The 22,931-nt window shown below is 45.2% G+C and overlaps 1 long non-coding RNA gene across 1 annotated transcript in view; it reads left to right on the plus strand.

The window, feature by feature from the left end:
- Positions 1–22,931, plus strand: part of LOC112547627 (uncharacterized) — a 132,227-nt gene that overhangs the window by 25,123 nt on the left and 84,173 nt on the right. The window lies entirely within an intron of this gene.

Raw genomic sequence — 22,931 nt, forward strand, 5'->3', positions numbered from 1 at the left:
TAAATTGAGTTGAATGACTATTTATGAGTACAATTACAGATTCTAATATAGACTGCATATTTTATTCCTGGTCTTACTCCACCCTAGGGTTCTGGAACAAATGTTTGTGAAGTGTCTGCATTTGTGTTTACAGTTGTATGTGTTAACACATGGTAATTAGCAATTAACACGTGTTATAACAGAATTAAAAGCTCTAGTCTAGTCAAAGCCTGGTGAGGGTGGCAGAATATGATTCATGTTGACTAAAAGGCTACGTCTACACTGGCCCCTCTTCCGGAAGGGGCATGTAAATTTCACGAGTCGTCGTAGGGAAATCCACGGGGGATTTAAATATCCCCCGCGGCATTTAAATAAAAATGTCCGCCGCTTTTTTCCGGCTTTTAAAAAAGCCGGAAAAGAGCGTCTAGACTGGCCCCGATCCTCCGGAAAAAGTGCCCTTTTCCGGAGGGTCTTATTCCTACTTCAAAGTATAATAATAATTTGACTGTATGAACCCCATAAAAGCCCCCAAATTTTACATCCAGAGCTGTGCATGAAAGTAGGAATAAGACCCTCCGGAAAAGGGCACTTTTTCCGGAGGATCGGGGCCAGTCTAGACGCTCTTTTCCGGCTTTTTTAAAAGCCGGAAAAAAGCGGCGGACATTTTTATTTAAATGCCGCGGGGGATATTTAAATCCCCCGCGGATTTCCCTACGACGACTCGTGAAATTTACATGCCCCTTCCGGAAGAGGGGCCAGTGTAGACGTAGCCAAAATGTTTTGCTAGCCCTCCTGGTTGTAAATATCCAATGTCTTACCTTATTGTTGAGTCTGCATTGCCAACCAGCCTAAACATTTCATTCTGAAAACAGCGTGAACTCCATCTTCTCCCTGCCCTCCTTATCCTTAACGATGTAGGCACATGTTTGCACTGCTCAGACATCACAAAGAAGCTTAAAGCTGCCCTACTGGGTCAACTGAGGATTCCTCCAGCACAGAAGAATCACTTGGCTGTTATAAGAGTTTGTATAGTTGGCTCCTTACTGACTGCTTCCTGCCCAACACAGGGCAAGTTTGTGTGGGAAAGAACCCTGTTCATCTTCCCAGATCTGGAATCCTGGAATTGAACAGCTGACCAGATCTCTGTTGCCACTCCTCTCGCCCATGGGCTGTAGGTATAACCCAACTCTGAGCTGCAATTTAGAAGCAGGCAGCACAGTTTAGTGGTACTTTCTGATGCCCAGTTGTGAGTTACCTCCCACCACCCATCTCTTGTCCTGACGCATGAGGCACTGTGGTGCTGAGTTTCAGGGCATGTCTGCACTACAGCCTCTGTGGTAGCACAGCTATGGTGCTACAGCTCTGCAGTTTTCACTTCAGAGTGTGCATGATTCCTGCATCTGTGGCAGGGGTTTTCCCATCAACTGGATTGCTGCTAGGTACTATACCTGCCCTAGCAACAGTAGCTAGGGCAGAAGTGGGCATTAATTTTTGATGGAGGCCATTCCAAGAATTTGGTAAGTGGTCAAGGGTTGCATTTTTCTAGAAATCTTAATGGGGGGGGGGCGGTGCACGGTCTGCAACAGAATCTGGATAGAGGAGGGAGCTTGGGGTTGGGGATTGGAGTACAGGAGGGGCTACGGGGTCTGGGAGAAGGGTTGGGGTGCAGGAGAGGATTCTGACCTGGGGGAGGGGTGTAAGAAGGGTACACGTCTGAGAGACAGTTGTGACCTGCGGTAGGGATGTAGGAGGGGGTACAGAGAGGTTGGGTTGTGACCTGGGACAGGGACTTGGGGTGCAGGAGGTGGTGGGGTGCCATGTTCAGGCTCTGGCTGGAAGGGGCTTACTTAGGGGGCTCCCAGTCAGCAGCCCAGTGGGACTCTCAGGCAGGTTCCCTGCTCTTTCTCATGCTGCTCCCTTGAAGGGGAAGGGGCAGTGGGAGTCCATGGTCGCAAGCACCCAGGCAGCTTCCATTGGACAGTTTCTGACCAATGGGAGATGTAAAGATTATGCTGAAGTTGGGGTCAGCATGCAGAGACACCTCCCCAAGAAGTGTGGGCCATGCAGAGATGCACACGCTGACCAGTGGCAGTCGGAAAAGCTAACAGAATTTGGGAATCATTAGGAAAGGGATAATAAGAGAAAATATCATATTGCCTCCATGGTATGCCTACATCTTGAATACTGAATGCAGATCATGCAGATCTGGTCAGCCCACCTCAAAGAAGATGTATTGTAATTGGAAGAGGTTCAGAAAAGGGCAACCAAAATGATTAGAGATATGGAACAGCTTCCATGTTAGATTAATAAGACTGGGACTTTTCAGCTTGGAAGAGAGATGACTAATGGGGGATATGATAGAGGTCTATAAAATCATAACCAGTGTAAAGAAAGTGAATAAAGAAGTGTTATTTACTCCTCACAATACAAGAAGAAGGGGTCACCAAATGAAATTAATTGGCAGAAAGTTTAAAACAAACAACAAACAAAGAGAAGTACTTCTTCATGCAAAGCACAGTCAACCAGTAGAACTCCTTGACAGAAGATGTTGTAAAAGCCAAGACTATAACAGATTTAACAAAAAGAATTAGATAAGTTAATGCAGTCCGTTAATGGCTATTCGCCTGGATGGTTTCCCCAGTCTTGGTTTACTGGACAGTGAGAATGGGCACCAGGGAATGGATCACTTGATGATTACCTGTTCTATTCATTTCCTCTGAAGTACCTGACATTGTCCATTATTGGCAGACAGGTTACTGGGCCAGATGGACCTTTGGTCTGACTCAGTATGTCTGTTCTTATACACCTGGTATTAGCCACTGTTTGAAGACAAGATACTAGGCTAGCTTGACTTTGGTCTGACCCAGTATGGCCATTCTTATGTTCTTAATTTTAAAAATAAATGGATGCCTAATGTTATCTTCTCAAACTAATATATGTTACTACTAAAATATATAGAGATATTGGTATTCAGGAACCAAAATATAATACAATGTTATCCTGTTAAAGTAGGATTTGCATGCAATGTTGTATAGAGCAGATCATGTCATGAACTAGGGAATTGCCTTTGTTTAAACTTTATAGCCATTATATTTGATCTACTAGTATTCATTATCCCCTTGTTATAGACAGTATATTTTTATTGCTTTGAGGAACTTTAGGTGTACTCCTTTTTAAGGAAAATGCCAATGGCAAATGAACAGTGAGATTGTGTAGCCTTTTGGATAAACTCTCTTAAATTATAGGACTGTGACAGATTCTCCACAGTTAAGGTAATGAGATACTTTGCATTGTAAAGTCAATGTTGGAGTCTCTAACTTTTTCTAAAATAACAACAACAACAACAACAAAACAACAGCATCCGTTTCACTCTGTTCATAAATGTATGTGTGTGTATACAGACATGCACATGCACACATATACAGGCAGTCCCCGAGTTACGCGGATCCGACTTATGTCGAATCCGCAGTTACGAACGGGGTTTGCTGCCCGTCTCCCTGGTCTGCTGGAGACCAGCAGACCTGGTCTGCTGGAGACCAGCAGACCAGGGAGATGGGAAGCAAAGCCTCTGAGGATGCCGGCAGCGGGACAGCCGCGGCGCGTCTGGGCTGTCCGCTGCCCGCATGCTCCGCGGATTTGCTCCACATCTCCCCAGTCCAGCAAAGTCCTTCATCTGGGACCAATCACAAAGTGCAAGTGAGGACAAAGCCTACAGCAGTACTTTAGGGGAGGACTTTTCCCTCACTGTCTACTTCAGTGAGCTCCAGGTGAAATACTTTGACAAAAATTTTTGTAGAGCCAAGCAACACTCAATCATTGTAATTTCTTCCACTGAACATGGGTGGAAACTGGGGCATGAATACTATTCACCCATAAAATGCCACTGTCTGATGTGCCTTTGGCTATGCCACAGTTGCCCATCAAGCACTGCAGCTTTTGCCAATTCAGACTCATCTGCAGTGGCCAGCTACTTCAAAGGGATAGGGCTAGCTGAAATCTCCCTACTCCACTTACCCCAATGGAAGCAGAACTCCAGTAATAAATACCTGAGTTTTATGTAGTGGTTTACAAAGGAGGTAGCATCACTACCCCCATTTTAAAGATGGAGAAACTGAGGACCTTTCTCAGGGGAATTCTTGAACAGGTATAATTTGTGAAAAGGTATAATTTCCCCTCCCATCTTCTGTGCTAAACTGGCAGGTAATGGTGCAGAGCATTGTTCACCAGCCTCTGCATTTTGCCCAGAAGCGATGCCTATGTATAGTTATTCTTTTGCTGTGTTTGTGAAGTGCTCAGGAATGAAAGGTGGGGAACCTGGGGGTCAGAGGTGGCCCCAAAGCTTGCCTGGATCTGGCCCCCGAGGTTCAGGGATCCCCCCCCAGAATTAGGGACCCTACACTGGTGCTCCAGTCCCTCCACCATCCTTCTACATGGCTGGAGCACACACAGTCTACTTGCCTGGGGCCACCCAAGGCTGTGGTGTGTGAGGGGAATGTGGAGAATCTTTCTCCCTCACAGTTACCTCAGAGGAGGGTTCTTTTTGTTTTGGGGTTTGTTTGGGTTTGTTTTTGCTTCTTGGTTGTGTGCGGCCCCGACTGATTTTTCTGTGGGTCAGCGGCTCTTCACCCAAAAAAGGTTCCCCACCCCTGCACTATGTAAACACAAGATTTACTATTGTTGTTTTTATTTCCACCCCACAGACAATGGGGATTTCTTATAACCCCTACGATTGCTGTGCTGTCTCTCAGGCCTGCCGATGGGGTGAGGGAGGGCAAATGGGGCAGTTGCCCTAGGGCCCATCAATTCAAAAGAGCCTAGGGCTCTTGGCTGTTGCCGCTACTGCAGAAGTGCCAGGGGTCAGAGCACCAGGCCCTATACGTTTCCACTGGAGCACCATACTCCAGGCGGCTCTGAGGGCTGGGTGGGGAGACTGATGTGGCAGACTCCGGGCAGTGCTGAAGGCTGGCTCTCCCTGCTGCCTCTGCATGCAGGCAGGTTCGCTTTCCTGAAATACTCCTTGGCTAGAAATGGGCGTGGTTTAACAGCTGCCAGTCAATTAATGAGATACTGTATTCCATAGTAACATCTGCCAGATAGTGAAAACCATCCTGTGCTTCACTGAGCAGGAGTTGAGACGACTAGGGCCTGTACTTAGATCAGTTTTTGTTGACGGCTTTGGAGTTACTCCTGATTTACACCAGTATCAATGAGAAAAGATCCTAAGGGGTCTTTTTAAGTTTCCCCAACAAATCTATTTCTGTAATTAAAGATGAAGGAGCCCTACCAGTATCACAGAGTGAATTGATTCAGGAAGAGACCCTCTCACTCTACATTCCCTGTCCCTCTTGAGGCAGCCTCCTATCAGAGAGTGACAGAGAGAGGAAATGCTGATGAGTGCATGGCAAGAGCTACAGCGTGCAAGAAGATTTGTGCAGGGAGAAGCAATTTCCTGCTTCAACGCACTCTCCCCGGATAGCTCCTACGCACACACAAAGACGTCATGTCGAAAATAGATAGTTTGGAACCATGGGCCAATTTGTTCCATGTTTGTCTTAGTGCATGATGTGGTCCCATGATCCGAGTGTGAAAGGCTCCAGGTAGCGTAAGTGCCAAAATCCTAATGATAGAAATTTTCTCATCTGGTAGTGCCTCAGTGCAAGAGCTGAAAGGCATGTATTACTGTAGGTCATCACTGGCTGCTTCTGTGACTGGGTGTGAGTCCAGAGCTGGCATTTAGCCTCACCATTAGTTCTAGGGTGACCAGATAGCAAGTGTGTAAAAATCAGCACAGGGTAGGTGCCTATAAAGGACAAAGCACCGGATATAAGGAATGTCCCTATAAAATTGGGACATCCAGTCAACCCTAATTAGTACCAATGTAGCTTCTGTTCCCGGTAGGCTGTTGCATGGCTAAGGAGTGGACAGCCACATAATCAAGACCTCTTGTGTTCAATTCCACAGCAATAAACAACAGGGATGTAAAATTGCAGTTAACCAGTTAAACATTGTGTTTAACCGATTAACTACTTAACCAGGATCCCATAGGCAAGGGCTGCTCCAGCCTGGCAAGTTCATGGGTTACCAGGAAACATCACCCAGTAAGGATGATGCTTACCAGTTAACAGTTAAATGGTTACATCCCTAGTAAATAATAATAATTATATTGCTTAATTTAGAAATTTCATGGCCACTGTTTTTGTGGGGCCGACCCAAGCACATATTTTTATGCTTCCTCCCTTTTTTTGGCTATACAACAGTTAATAACAGGAGCAGTGGATCTGTCAGTTGCTGATGCACAAAGATGCTCTGTCACAAGAAGGGGCAACATACAATGAAACTGTTAAGAAGAAAGAGCTATGTTCATTTTCACTGCCATTGGAGACAACACAGATTTGCATAGAGCAAAGGACAGAAAAGCCGGTGGGGAAAATCAAACATTTTTAAGCTTCTTAGAGCAATACTGCAAACAGTGGAGAGTAAAGGGAAAGGTATTTAAAAATAATGACTCAATGGCGCCTTTTTAAGTGATCCCCCTTGTGTTTTTTAGCCCGTTCTTCGTTCGTTTCTACTTTTTGCTGTGTGAGCTAAAGGTCTCAAAGCTGCTGGCAATACTCCGTGGAATAATTTTAGAATAACTGTAATAGAATGAACAGAATAAAGAGCTATACAGAATAATTCCAGCATTACAGCTTTTCAACAGGTTATCCAAAACACTGAAGGTTGGGGCCGGTAAACAGAAAAAACCTCTCCTGTGTTTATTTACTTCAGACTGTCTTTATTTTCTTTTGTGTAATTATTAGCAGAGTTAACCTGTGCACGACACAATCCAATTGGATAGTTGTTGGATCATTGATGGGGACTATTCATGGATTTTAAGTCCAGTAGTAACTTATAGGATCATCTAGTTCAATTTCCTACATATTATATATGCTATAGAATTTCATTCGGTAATTCCTAGTAATTATTCCTCATTATTATGGCCCGGATTCAGAACAGCATCCCTATTTAGGCAGTGGTTAAGCACATACTTAACTTTAAGCATGTGCTCGTCTGATTTAAATTGTATTTAGTGTGGTTCTGAATAAAGGCCTATGCATGAAAACACATTTGAGTTGAGTAACTTGGAGCCACTGAAACAAACAACTCCAGAAATACTGACTGCAAATCCAAAATGAAATATTAAGGTATTAAAGGGAGTCAGTCAAGATAACCAAGACAAGAGGTTTGGGTGTTTTTTTGTTTATTTTCCTCTTCCTCAGTGAACTGCAGCTCTATGGCCCATCAGTTACTTCTCTAGTCCCAGCATGACACTTTTGCAGGAAGATGGCCAATGTTCCCTTCCGTTTCAGTTAGTTGAAAAGAAAAAAAATTATAACACTTCCTTAATACGGTGACAACATCTGCTAAATCCCTCTGAAGACAAGAAAAAAGTCAGAGTGAAGGATTTTTTCCTCTCATTTCCAAGTCTTTCTCTTGCTTGGGGAGCAAATGCAGTCTCTTCTGCACTGTGACACCTTGCCTAATTGAGCTCGCTCATAGATTAATGTCTAACCTTCATTTGCAAGTGTGTTACCAAATATAAGCTGTTATATGCCCTAGTCCTTTGCAGGGATTGCAAGTGCTATATTATAGGCATTCTGTTTATTAAAGAAAAAAGAATATGGCATATTTGTATAAGAAATAAAAATACAAATAATTACATGGAATTTACATGCTGGTAAAGGGATTGTCTACACGTGGAGTTATTCAGTGTTTAGTTATCATGCTTTAAAGTCACAAACTTCCTTAATTCAAATTCACTGTCAAGTGTAGATAAGCACTTACAGGGTATGTCTAGACTACATGGCTCTGTTGATGGAGCCATGTAGATGAGCTTCCTAGACACAGGGAAACGAAGCGGCAATTTAAATAATCGCCGCTTAATTTACATCAAAATGGCCTCTGTGCTGTGCCGATCAGCTGTTTGGAGGCACAGAGCGGTAGTCTGGACACTCCATGGTTGACAACGGAAGCCTTTGTTGACCGCCCCATTATGCCTTGTGGAATGAGGTTTACCGGGATGGTTGACAAAGGCTTCTGTTGTCGACCATGGAGCATCCAGACTACCGCGCTGTGCTGCCACACAGCTGATCAGGACAGTGTGGCGGCCATTTTGATGTAAATGAAGCGGTGATTATTTAAATCACTGCTTCATTTCCCTTTGTCGAGTACACTAATCTACATGGCTCTGTCAACGGAGCCATGTAGTTTAGATGTACCCACAGACAAAACAGAGGTAAGTTAAATCTTGCATCTACCCAAACTTGTGGGTATCAAAGACCATGTCTGCACAGGAACACTCTAGAAAGTTAAGGTGACTCAACTCCGGATATGTCTACACTACCAAGTTTTGTCACCCAAAACTGCCTTTTGGTGACAAAACAGTGAGAGTGTACATACTGTAATGTGACTTTTGTCAAGAAAAATGTCCAGTTTCAGCAACAAAAATCTTCTACACTATAAGAGGCTTTTCTTTTTCCCTCCCTTTGTTGTGGACAAAGAACCAGTGTAAGCTTTGCTGTATGTTTGTCCACAGAACTAGCTTCCACCAGTATCCCACAATACCTGCCCTGACTTCAGTGCTCAATGTTTTGATCTTTGCTGCCCTGCAGGCATGCACCCCTTTCCTTTCTGGGAAGTATCTGAGGGCTGAGTGAGCTGTTCCTCAAACAAAGGGCAAGTCCTTGGAGTGCTCCTGGTCTGTCCTGCACTTGGAACACAGCCGCAGGCAGACTGCTGCTGCAGGAGGAGGGAGACAGGCTGCAGTGTTGCTTTGACATGCCTCAGCAGGGAGAGCTCATGATGCAGCTCCTGGCAGCTGAGGAGGCTGTGGGAGAACTTGGAGGGATCCCAAGATGCACAGGGATCAGCTCTGCCTTTCCACAACACTGCACTGTGAGCTACAGACCCGCAGAACACTGCTTACACTGCCAATGATGGTGCGCCCAGTGTGGGCATGATATGCCGATAAGGGAGCAAGTGTGAACACTCTCTGGTGATTTTTGTGTTGTTGGGTGTCAACATAAGTTTTTGTCAACAAAACCTGGTAGTGTAAACATACCCTAAGGCTACGTCTACACTGGCCCCTTTTCCGGAAGGGGCATGTTAATTTCAGCGATCGCAATAGGGAAATCCGCGGGGGATATTTAAATATCCCCCGCGGCATTTAAATAAAAATGTCCGCTGCTTTTTTCCGGCTTTTAGAAAAGCCGGAAAAGAGCGTCTACACTGGCCCCGATCCTCCGGAAAAAGCGCCCTTTTCCGGAGGATCTTATGAAGTAGGAATAAGATCCTCCGGAAAAGAGCGCTTTTTCCGGAGGATCGGGGCCAGTGTAGACGCTCTTTTCCGGCTTTTCTAAAAGCCGGAAAAAAGCGGCGGACATTTTTATTTAAATGCCGCGGGGGATATTTAAATCCCCCGCGGATTTCCCTATTGCAATCGCTGAAATTAACATGCCCCTTCCGGAAAAGGGGCCAGTGTAGACGTAGCCTAAAAGTGTGAAATTGATATACATAATGCACGTTCCACACCAGCGTCCCCCTTTGTGGATTCTCTCACTCAGAAGTAAAGTGTCTTAGTTTGCTTTATTTCAATCCCCTTTTCACCCAAACAGAATTAAGTTACCATGAAGTAATGTATGGCTTTTTACTCCTCAACGGGTGTATGCACCTATGAGTTTAATGCACTTTAATTTATGCACACTGCCTTCACACCTGCAACTGATTCACCTTAGTTTTCCTGAATGTCCCATGAAGATAAGCCCAAAGAAAAACCAGTAATGGATAATACTTAACCAAGCTCCCAAGAAATCCTTGATAGACAGCTCCAGAGACTACTGTTCTCTGTTTGCAAGCTGCAGGACAGATTCAGCACATGGAGCAGCAGGGCAAGGTTTTCCATGGCACCTGCCTGTGTGTCTAAAACCTTGGCCTGTAGGGACTGTGTGTAAGGATTAAGGGGTAGTTCAATGTTGCATGCTCAGTTATTCCATGAAGCTAGAAACTAGACTGAGACCACTAACTTATATGCACACAGGACGTGGATGGTATCAGTGTTGATCCTTGTACTGCATCGAACGTAAGCTGCTTGTCATCACTTTCAAGTTCCTTCATGGCCATTCCCCACCTATCATCTCTCCTTTGCCGTCAACACTTGCTTCCAACTGGGCTGTGATGCTCACCTCCACTGCCACCAGTCAAACACCATTGTGCTTTTTATTATGCTACCCCTCACATTTGGAAGCATCTGCCTATAAACATCTGCAAAGTTCCTTCATTATCCATCCTCATATCCCTTCTCAAAACTCTCCTTTACACTGAGTTTTATTAAAAAAAAAAAAAATTGATAATGGTTAGTGTTGCTGGTCTGCTGAGACCATTGCTTCCTGTGCTGTCCAATACTATATCAGTGTTTATATGTACACTCACTGTCTGTGTCTCCATTTGGAAAATCCACCCCCCGAGCGACATATTTATATAGCCCTCTATCCCCTGGAGTAAACAGCGCTATGTCCACAAGAGAGCTTCTCCCGTTGCTATAGCTACCACCTCTCCTGGAGGTGGAGTACCTGCACTGATGGAGGAGCTCTCCTCTCAGCATGGAGGAGCATCTTCACGAAGGCTAAGTCTATATTAGAGTTTATATTGGCAAATTTACGTTGCTTGAGAGTGTGTGACTATATCACCCTGAATGACATAAGTTACACTGACTTAAGCACCAGTGTGGCCAGTGCTATGTTGGCAGGGGAATTTCTCTTGCTGACATTGCCTCTGCTGCTCGTGGAGGTAGTGTTACTGTGCCCATGATGGGCGAGATCTCTCCTGTCAGCAGAAGCAGGTTCCATTCCATGCAGACAGCCAAATTCTGGCTTGGACTTGTATACACAAGAAAAGCTGCCACTAGCCTGGACACCGGCAGGTGCAACATTTGTGCCTAGATTCTGACTCCACCCCTCATGCAAGTTGTTCAGACCCTGGCCTGCTGTAGAAGAGTGTTCTGTATTCAATTCTAGGGGAGGAGCAGTGTAGTCCATGTGTTGGAGCATGTACTTCCTAATCGCCTACTCACCTTTCTGCAGTCTGGTTACTCATCCGTCCTAGTACTCTAGCATAGGTGGCTGTGAAAGTTTTGCAGATTACTGTTGCCAAAATAAATTTGTTGTTATATTGTGAGTAATATCCCTTGGGGCTTTGGCTTGTCCAGTAACAAGAGTTCTGTAGCCACTCCAAAGCTTTGTTATTAAAATGGTGTCTTCAAGAATTCCCCTTAATCAGGACAAAGGTCCTTTCACTTAGCTGCCATGATTAAGAGGCAGCATGGAGCAACAGGCAGGTTATGGGTTCTAATCATGTCTCTGTCACTGGCTGATCTTTGGTAAGTCTCTTAACCTCTGTTTCTCCCTTTGTCAAATGAGGATCAATAATACAGTTATGGCTCTTAGCTTTTGCAGCACTTTGAGATCTGAGGCCTAAGAGTGCTATTTAATATTGTTACACAAGTGATGACCCATGGCTTTGCTACTCAAGTTTATGGCTTCATGGTCAGTATTAAGTTGTGTGTGGAATGTGTTGTATGGCTTTGTGAGGGTGGCAAATCAGGGACCATGTGCAGTAGTGAGAGGCTATATGTGTTAGGGGTGATTATATGTGCTGGTTGTATTATGTTGATGTATGCAGGTGGCTGTTGTGCACATAGGTGTAGCAGCTGGGCCAAGTAGCCTATCATCTGTGCAGTCTCCCCGATGCAGTAATTCAGAGCATAAGGCCGTTTATGTAGGGACTAAGAAGAAGAATTTTTGCTATGATCTGGGAACATATCAGTTGGAAATAACAGAGGAGGCAAAATACCTGGGTGTATTGGTCAGTCACAGGAAGATTATGAGCCGCCACATCTGTGAAAAAGGCTAATGCAGTCCTAAGATGCATCAGGCGATGCATTTCCACGAGAGAGACAGGGGAATGTTAGTGTAATTATACAAGGCATTGGTGAAACCTCATCTGAAATACTGTCGGCAGTTCTGGTCTGCCTTGTTTAAGAAAGATGAATTCAAGTTGGAACACATGCTGAGAAGGGTTGCAAGAATGATCCAAGGAATGGAAAGCCTACCTCTAAGAGGAGATTCAAAGAGCTTGGATTGTGGTGGGGAGATATAATTGTTCTCTATAAATACATCAAAGGGATAGATACTGGGATGGAGAGGAGTTATTTAAGTAGCTTCTGCTCCATGGCAGGCATTGGAGATGGTCTCCCGTGGGTTTGAAAATATTTACCAGTTCTCGACTCTGGACAGCTCCAGCTGAATTTAGGCTCATTATGCATATTAGCTGAAGAGTAAGCCCAGTGACGGGTTGAGTTATATCTGACATCACAGTAGTCTAGAACTCTATGTATAGCATAGATACATGACTTCCTGTAGCTGTACACTGATGGATGTAATTCATAAAGTCTAAATGGCCTAGAATGTAAAAACTGGATGGGAATAGACCTCAAATCCCAGTGATGATTGACTCTGTTCATATCAAAACAAAAAGCCCTCTCAGCCATGCTTGTAGCCCTTTCCATTGCTCAACAGACATTGTAGGCATCACAGTGACACACAGATAGATTGACAATCCTGGAATCTTATTATATAGATTCTACAGTATTTCTGTCTCTCAGACTGAAAATAATGAAAGCGAAGAATAAAAAGGCAACCAGGTAAGAATGATTAATAAGAATGCAGGTTACAACCACCTTTCTCCCTAGATCAATTTAATAGTGACAATGATTTCAGAGGAGGAAAGGGGCCACTGTACAGCAGAAATGAAGTGTAGACAATGGGAATATTATTTCCTCAGATCATTGTCTACAGAGACTAAGCTGTGTGCTTGAAACAGGTCATAAAGATCTCCACTAGTGTATCTGACTACACATACTTTATACAGGATTGTTCTGACTGCTTTATACATTAAGAAAAAAAGTGAGAGGATGAGCCTAAGGGTTTGACAATGCTTGACATTATAATGATGAAATGCTAACTAACAAATTAGCAAGGCTCATTTTTTATTGCAGGAGTTCAGTATTTTCCCATGTAACACTGTGCAAACATTTTATCAGCAGATAATCAGGGAAAAAACTCCTATCTAATATTGTTAATGAAATTTTGCATTGAGGCAGAATCTATTGCTTCTAAATGGATATGAGCTTTCTGAGATTTAACAAGTTCCAGAGATAAAACTGCGACGACTGACTGCTCATATGATGGGTGGGGATGTGTGCTTGCCCAATTCTACCTGTTCCATAGCCTGCATTTCCTGGCCTGCACCTTTCTGTGAAGGGCTACCCTATTCTGTTGCACAGTAACAGCCCATGACACTACATTAAGATTGGGTATGTCTATACTGCCACCCTAGTTCGAACTAGGGTGGCTAATGTAGGCATTCGAAGTTGCAAATGAAGCCCGGGATTTAAATATCCCGGGCTTCATTTGCATCTTGCCGGGCGCCGCCATTTTTAAATCCCCATTAGTGCGGACTCCGTGCCTGCGGCTACACGCGGCACGGAGTAGGTAGTTCGAATTAGGCTCTCTAATTCGAACTACCGTTACTCTGAGGTGTACCGGTAGTTAGAATTAGAGAGCCTAATTCGAACTACCTACTCCATGCCGCGTGTAGCCGCGGGCACGGAGTCTGCTCTAACAGGGATTTAAAAATGGCGGCGCCCGGCAAGATGCAAATGAAGCCTGGGATATTTAAATCCCGGGCTTCATTTGCAACTTCGAATGCCTACATTAGCCACCCTAGTTCAAACTAGGGTGGCAGTGTAGACATACCCATTATGTTTGGGGCCATTACTGAAGTGGTAATATAGCTGTTCCTCTGTTTTATGAGGCAGTAATCTGATTCCTCTGTGCATAAAATGAGGCCAAAGGGTGAACAGTTAATTCTAATGAGGGAACACCATTACGACTGAGGAAAACTAGAGGTCAGTGTTATTACTTCTGTTGAAAAGTTTAATTAATGTGTAATTAATAATAATAGTGTTACATTCTTAACAGTAGAAGGACAAGGCAGGGCCTTTCAGGGATATGTCTGGCACTCACAGGTAGAATGAACATATTTGCCACACTTCCACTGGTCACTCAGCCCAGTCTGCTGTTATTTATTTGTATTACCATTAGGAATGTCAGTGTGTAGATGACTACATGATTAACTGATAAGCTTAGGCTTTTCGGTTAGTCCTGACAACTACCCACATTTGCCCACCCCCTGCCTTGCTGCCTCTGTATCAGAGGTAGCAGGGGTGGGGAAGGCAGGAACTGGTGCCCATGGGAAACCAGCTTAAAAGCCAACTCCCCAGAAGCACCAGATCTGCCTGTGCCCCACTCCTGCGCTGCTGCCTTTGATAGGAAGGTGAGGGGGACATGTGTGCTGGCTTCACGGTGCTTCCTGCCCCCTCCCTAGGATTACCAAGTAGCTTCAGAAAAAATACCGGACACACTTGATGGGGGGGGGGGGGGTGGCGAAGGGGAGCAGGGCTGGCCTGGAGGAGGGGGGGGGATGGGACAGAAAGCAGGGCTGGCGGGGGGCGGAGGTTGGGAGCAGCGGGGCTGGCCAGGGGAGACTGGCGGGTGTTGGGGGAAGCGGGGCTGGCCAGGAGAAATCGGGAGGAGGAGAACTGGCCTGCAGGAAGCAGGGCTGGTCGGGAGGAGTGGGGGGAGCAGGGCTGGTTGGGAGGAGCGGGGCTGGGGGGGGTTAGGAAGGGGGAGAGAGAATTGGCCGGCAGGGAGCAGGACTGACCCGAGCACATGTAAGATCCCAGGGCACTGCCCGTCCCATGCACGGTCCCGACGAAGCACAAGCAAGTCCGGTTACGGCTCCACAACGCGCTTGAACAGTGCTCAGGAGCACAGACAGGGCTTCTCCTCCTCCCCAGACACAACCAGAGGCTCCCAGAGCCGATCACGCCCCGCATCCCAGCCTCTCCCCCTGCCCCCACCAGGCTTCCGTCGGGCGCTCAGCTGGAAAACCAGAAAATACCGGACATTGCACATGTCCAGTATTTTCTGAATTTTTTTACAGGACAAAAACTGGACTGTCTTGTTAAATACTGGACACCTGGCAACCCTACCCTGCCCACACTGTTGCCTCTTTCAGAGGTAGCAGGCTGTGAGGGGAGGGGAGCTCCCTTCATGGACCACCTCCCACTTGCCACCCAGTGCCCCTGCCTCTAATACAGAGGAAGCAGCACAGGGTAGCAGGGGGCTCCCTGGAGGTGGGGCTAGGAGCGAAATGGCTGCTGGCCTCACCTCCAGGGCCTGTAGAATAGCCATGCAACCACCAAAATTTAATGTGGTTACACAACTACTCAATTACACGCTGTCTAACATCCCTAATTACCACAGCAACTAGGCAATCCCAGTTAGACACCACTGCCCTTTTGTGCTAGGTTCCACATAAACACAGAACAAAAAGATGGTCCCTGCTTCAAAGTGCTTCAATCCTTTTCCCTTACTTTGCGTCTGTCTTTGTATTTAAACTGTAAGAAGTTTGGGTCAGGAAATGTCTAATATTCTGTTTGTACTGCACCTAGCACAATGGGTCCATGATCTGGGTTGGTCCTGAAGCACTGTCGTAATAGACATGATTACTAATAATCAGTTACAAAATGCAGGCACTTGAAATCAAGGACATGAATGATTATGGGCATTATAAATCTTACTGCTTACATAATACCTCCAGGAATGTATTTAATCAGCTATTGAGAAATGCATATTCCATGCCACACAACCTTCACTCTGATCAATTTGTTGTTTAATATTTTTTAATCTAAACTTTAGTACAGTCTTTTTAAAAATTATTTTATGGGAAACTGTTAAATATTTTCAGCTAGTGTTATCAACTGAAAAGTGACTATTTTGGCAAAGTACTTCTAATTCCTTTGCTGAAGATCATGTGTATATGTAATTTAATTGGTAAAACCCTGAGCAAATACAAAATTTTGTATCCATATCTATATCTGCAAATATGAGCTGCTGATATCTGCATCCACATCTGCAGACCTCGATATAAAGTGGATACCCGTAAATTTGTAGGGTTCTAGATACAAAATTTGTATCTGCATCCATATCCATATTCGCAAAAATGTGCTGCAGATATTCACATCCATATCAGTGGACTTGCAGGGCTCTGTTAATTGGAAAAGTGATTAACATTGCAATTGTATGCTAAAATTAGGTATGTATATAGAATTGCATTTGAGGCTAATTAGTATTTAGTAATATAGTGAGACAAGGTGGGTGAGGTAATATATTTTAGTAGACCAACTTCTGCAATGGAAGACACAAACTTTTGAGCCACACAGAGTTCTTCCTCAGATATATAATTTGTATGTTCTTTTCCCAGAAGTTGTCTGTGTTGTGTTTATATTTTGAAATTACTGATGAAATATTTATGTTATGGTTTTTGTTAAAATATGCATTTAAAAAACACCTTAACCTTTAAAACTGGAAAGTATGATTTATTTATTAATTGCAAAATTAGTTACAGGGTAGGACCACAATATCAATCATAACTCTGTGGAGAGACTACCACTTGTCATAATAAATAACACCTGTGTTCAGAGCCAAGCCTAAACCCCAGCACCTAACAGTGCATGGCCTTCTACCTTTTGGACTAATGGAATCTCTCTGTTGTCTACCAGCTGTAGGAAAGATCTTAATGTGAACATAAATTGTAAGCAGGCTATATAGCAGGGGTGGACACAATCATGTTTGATGGGGGCCATCAAAAGGATTTGGGAAGTGGTCAAGGGCCACACTTTTCCATATTAATGGAGAAGGTGTGGGGTTTAAGATGGAGGTTGGGCGCAGAAGGGAGCTTGCATTAAGGGACTGGAGTGCAGGAGAGGATGTGGGGTCTGGGAGAGAGTTTGGGTGAAGGAGGCAGTTGTGACCTGGCTTAGGGGACTAGGGTGGAGAAATTTGGGTTGTGACCTTGGGCAAGAGGGGGTTGTGACCTGTGGCAGGGGACTAGGGTGCAGGGGTTTGGTTGTGACCTGGGGTAGGGGATTGAGATGCAGGATCTGGGAGGGGATATGGGTGCAGGAGAGAGGGAAGAAGGTTTGGTAGGGTTGCCAGGTGTCCGGTATTGACCTGGACAGTCCGGTATTTTTGCCTCCTGTCCAGTACAAAAATTCAGAAAATAGCAGACACCTAAAATGTATGGTATTTTATGATTTTTTTCCCCTGCTAGGAGGCGAAAATACTGGACACCTGGCAACCCTACACATACTCAGCAACCGGGCCCAGCCCCAAGCCCCCCCCCCCCTGGACCCTCCGAGCCCTCCTGGGGCCCCCTAAGGCCCCAGGACCCCCCATGCTTACCTGGTTCCGCATGGAAGCTGTCTTCTGGCTCAATCAGGAAACAAGATGGCCACTGGCAAAAAGCTTCAAAGGCTTTTCTTAAAGGGGCCATGCTCTTTTATTTTTTATTTATTTATTTATTTTGCTTAATAATTCTCGAGGTCCTTTTTTTTGTTTTGTTTTGGTCAACAACTTTGGTCTCCCCCTTTTTTTTCTCAACAGAACTTTTTCCCTAGCGTTTTTTTTGGGGGGGCAGGGGAGGAGAAGGTGTTCAGTATTTTTAGATAAACCATCTGGCAACCCTGGGGTTTGGGTTGTGACCTGGGGCAAGGGGATTGGGATGCAGGATGTGGGAGGGGACATGGGGGAAAGTGGGGGGCAGAGGATTTGGTTTCTGAGGGGTGGGGGAAAGAGTTGGGGTGCCAGAGGCAGACTCTGGCAGGGAGACTTACTTGTTTGCCTCCCAGCTAGCGCGTGGCCTGGCCTGGCCCGGCCCTCACTGGCTGCAGGGACCATGTGGTTTATGAACAGCACTGAGCCTGACGGAAGGGGGTAGGGTGCTTTGCAAGCTGCCTGTTGACACCAGGCAGCTCCCATTGGCTGAAAAAGAGCCAATGGGATTCTGCTAGGGGTGGGAGCAGCACATGAAGGCTCACAGCTGTTCAAACAGAATCCAGCAGCAGCTTCTCTCAGCAGCCTGTGTGTGGGGGCAGGCAGGGAATCTGCCTAAGACTCCCTACTGTGTCCATGGGCTGAATCTGGCAGCTTAGCAGGCTGGATCTGGCCTATGGAGCATATTTTTCCCATGCCTGTTACATAGGATAAAATGTTCACACACACTCTGTGGCATTCAATCCCGGAAATCAGGGGAGGGGGGGAACCCTTTCATTGATACTAATGGCAGGAGAATTGAACCCATAATTTCTACAGAAATCAGTAGCGGTAGAATTGGGCTCAGTAACACCAACGACCGTGCTCATTAATAATTGCTTTAATATAACATTTTCTTCAAATGTAGCCAGTGGATACATTTTTTAAGGCAATTTGTTACATATTTTAGCAAGGATTGGTGTCACACTAACAAGCCCATAGTGTTACCAGATTTGCCCAATACTCTGGGGTATGCTCATTTATCAGGGTTACCCTTATGGGACTGGGGAAGGTTAACAGTTCTATCAGTGTGCTGTTGGTGCTTACTTGGGCTCTCATATGGAGCTGAATTCTCCCTGCTGCCAATTCCCCCTCCCACTGGAGCTCACCTGCAGGAACTAGGTTCCTCAGGATGGGGTTCTTCCCACCTTAGCAACACACACAGACACTCACACCCACTAATCAGAGCACGTCTGAGAGGACTGGGTACTCAGCACTCACAAGCTGACCCCCTCATATGTCCCTGGACTCAGCTGGCTGGGTTTCACAGCAATGCCACACTGCACCCTCATGTGCCTTTGGACTCCGTGGGCTGGATTAAACAGCACTTTAAGCTGCCATCCTCATAAGCCCCCAGGTTCAGCACCCCCTATCCCCACTTTCACACCACAGTCATTCACAGGTAAACCACACGATGAGCAAACCCCACAGGATTTTGGGCACTACAGGGATCTTTTGCTTGGGTACAAGAAGCGTTGTTGCAGAGCGAATGGGGAAGCCAAAACAACACCCCTTAAGGAAGAGTGAGCAAAAGAGAAAGAAAGAGAGAGAAGCAACCAGTTTAACAATGAAAGTGATTTATTTCTGAGTAGTGAATAGATATCAAACAGTTACAATATTAAATCTAACAATTACAATATTAAATCTAAATTGAAGCTGATTACAAATGTTAGGTAACCATATAACAGTTTACACAGGGCAGGGTCAGGAGGCTATGCTTAGAGAGATAGTTGAGAGAGAGAGAGAGAGAGAGAGAGACCTCACCACTCCACGGAGCTTGCACTGATCGGGGTTCCCAGATGATGATGGTAGCCGGGGGTCCAGAGGGCAGGAGAAAAGCAGGACAGAGCCCCCAGCACGATCAGACAGGAGATGAAGAAGTCTCAATGGAACTGATGCAGTTTAAGTCCAGGTATCAGAACAGTTTTCTTGGGGCAAAGATAGGAGTTTTATAGAGATAGTTCAAAGAGAAAGAGGAGAGACAATAGAGACTGATCACCCCTGGTTATGGGTGATGTTCCTTGAACGAGCTCACAATGCAACTTGGCAGTTTCAGTATTTTAGATGTCAATAGGATCGTTACTAGAATTGGTCTGATAATGACTAATTTGGGTGTGAGCAGGCTTAGGTTCATTAGCATCTGGAGCAGGGATTTCCCATCAGGCAGTGCTTCTCTGCTTTCGGTGTCCCATAGTTCAGTGCGGTTCCTGCCTTGGAAGAGCTGCTCTTCATTTTGTATGCTAATGAGATGTCCCTCTGTTCCATCTTTAATGTAAATGAGGCTGGGGTGTTTCCTTAATTGTATCACCCCTGTCTGAAGCAGCTAGGTGTGTCTTCCCCGGCCTTTTCTTTGCTTTGTCTTTGATTCTAGCAGAGGCCTGAGGGAGGGGGATGGTTTTCCATGAATGTCACTCCCTGGCTCCCCAAGAGCACAAGGCTGACAGGCGACCATGTTCTGGTTCCCCAAGAATCACAGAGCCGGTGGGTAACAATAGATCACACACTGACTATTGGAACTTTGGGTACAACTAGCTTCTAAAATTAAACTAAGCAACACAACAACCATGGAACATACTGTCTGACTTGTTTGAATATTAAATTCAGTACAATCCCGCAGTTTAGAAATATAGCTGTTGTAGAAACTGGTGCTGTTTAGGGCCAATATATATGTTTTAGTACAAGGACACATTTTATTAGCTTATTGGTGGGCTTCAACCTGTCATGCACTGGAAATGTTCATATCTAAAGTTATCAGTGGGTGGACTACAAGATGTCTCAAAGTTGGGTTTAAAATAAGAGAAGGCAGTGGGGAGGGGAAGAGTAAAGCTCTCTTAAACATATGAGAATGCTCCCATTTTCCTGGCGTTTGCAGTGAGAACTCCCCTTCCAGTTTCATTCTACTTTACCCAAAGTTTGGGATGGTGAATAGTATCATATACCCCTTTCCCATTTAGAGCACTGCTTCAGAATGGTTGAGTTACTAGGGAGATAGCACCATTTACAGTTTGCTGGCTTATCTAAAATTAATTGATTTTCTTGGTTCATTTAATACAAGTTAGGGTTCACACCACCATAGCAAATGGCAGCAATTGATAGAGCCCTATGCGGATGCAAAATTAGTATCTGCATCCTGCAAAAATGATCTGCAGCTCTCCACATCCTCAGGTGCAGATACCCACGGATATAAAGTGGATATCTGCAGATTTGCAGGACTCTTCACAATTGGCTGTCTCCATAGCCCACTCACCAGTTAGAGTAAGATTCTCCCAGTGCAAATATTGCGGAGACAGCCATACTGCTGCCTTCTGAGTACCCTCTTGCAAGCTCCCAATAAGGGCACATTTTGGGAGCGGAGGGGAGGGCAAGGCTGGTGGCAAGAGGGGCTTATTTGGGACAGGCAGGGCCTGAATTAGGGGCAGGTTACCCGGGGGAGAGCCTGGGGCACTGGGCTTAGTGGGTGCCAGGCTCAGGTGCTGTTTTTGTAGAGAAACAAAAGGGAAAATAGAATGTTTGAAGTACAGGAAAATGTTTCAGGCTTTCTGTGGATTCATGTTAACTCACTTCTTCAAGTGGTCTGGAGCTTTGTAGAATCTCATGGAACCTTCCAGACATTCTGAGAACTACGTTTTCTTTGAACCTCCTAGAATATTGTCAGCCATGCCCTCGTGAGTATGTAAGTGTGTGGCATTGCCAGGCAGTCTTATATAACAGCTACATCATGCATGTGAATTGTGCAATAATTGTGAAATGGGCTAGAAATGCACTAGAATTAAGCTTAACGAATGGAGACGAGGGCATTAAAGATGCTCCTCTCCTGGGTGCCATATGGTCTAGGGCAGGGCCCTGGGGATGGGGCTGTAGAACCAGTGATGCTGGGCGGCAGTGTGGCTCATAGAACAGCCTGAGAAGACTGGTGGAACAAGCCATCACTCAGAAGAATGTAGGTTATGCTGGGGGTCTGTCTAGTCCCTGGAGCACCCAAGATCAGAGGGACAAAAAAAAAGGCTGTGCGCTCTCTCTCTCTATATGGCAGCAGGTTCTGAGCTGCACCTCTGAGGGATGCCCCATGCAGATGTTTCTGTCTCTGTGCTGCTTAGCACATAGATACAGCACATTATTCCGCCCTCCCCGTTCCTCTTCCCCTTCCCTCACACTCCCTCCCCCGCTGTCAATTCAGTGCTTCTCACCAAGACCAAGCTCACTCTTACGCCCCTCCTCACCTACAAGAGTCTACCATTAATAACAGCAAGGGGCCCAGAGGAGAAATGAAAGGCATATGCTGTCAACAGTGGGTGATTTCTTTTGCTCACTTCTGACTAGCTGTTTCTGAAGCTCTGTTTCTTCCATTACTAAATGCTCAATAAATAATATGTAGCATCTGTAAGTCTTTTTCTTTCACTTTAGAGCCCAACAATTAAAGTGATAAAAATAGAAAGGAGAACCACTAGGAACATGTTGTTTGGTGTAATTTAATAAAAATGGAGCACTGGATTCTTGTAGAAATTGGACTTGCTAAGGTACTGGAAGTAAAGCAGCTAGTTGTGTGGCTTCCAGAGCTTAGCTGGGTTACCCTGGCCTGGGTGGAAATGGAAAAGCTTCTTTTCTCTTAATAGACATATTCTTTATTGTGGGCATCAAACATTAAATCAGGTGTAATCAAGAGCCCTATCCTGTTTCCCATGACATTAACGGAAAAGCGAGGAAGTGGGAGAATAAAAAAAACTGTGCTGAACATAACATGCCTCCATTTAATAACACTAAGCCCTTCAGGATAGGTGAGCATTGTGAGGTATTATATACAATTTACAGATATGGCAGAGAAAGAAAGGCTCCATGGTTTGCCACGTATTAGGCTTAGGGGGTGTGTGTGGTGTGTGTGTGAGAGAGAGTGAGTGAGTGAATGATGGGATTAGGAGGCATATTTCAAAGATGAGGTGTGGCTGGCAGGCAGACTGTCACATGCTCCAGCTGATGATAGGCAGGGCAGAATGGGTAGATGAGATGATTGCCATAGGGCTGTGGCTGATAAGTAATCCTCTGTTTGACCATTGGGCCCTGCATCTGTTTGTGATATGAACAAACTCCCTCTCGGTTTCCTTTTGGTTCATACAACACAGTATCCTGTAGCTATGAAGAATCTATAAGCAGCAACATAGTTTCACAGGGTCAGCTGCAATCATAAATGTTATCAGTGGTTATCTGGAAACCACATGAGACAACAGCCTCTTTCTTCAGATTGGCTTTGCGCTATGCTCTTGTGCTGAGCTGCCTCACAGATGAGTAGCTGAGAAAGTTTTTACTTTCCACGCACTGTCTCTTGCCTCTAGCATTTCAGTAGACTCAGGTGCTCTTCTTCTAAGAATCACAAGGCTTAGCAAAGTAGCTGGAAAGGACCCCCATTCTTATGGGATCATTCCTGAC

The sequence above is a fragment of the Pelodiscus sinensis genome, chromosome 2 (genome assembly GCF_049634645.1).
Source record: "Pelodiscus sinensis isolate JC-2024 chromosome 2, ASM4963464v1, whole genome shotgun sequence".
NCBI lineage: Eukaryota > Metazoa > Chordata > Testudines > Trionychidae > Pelodiscus > Pelodiscus sinensis.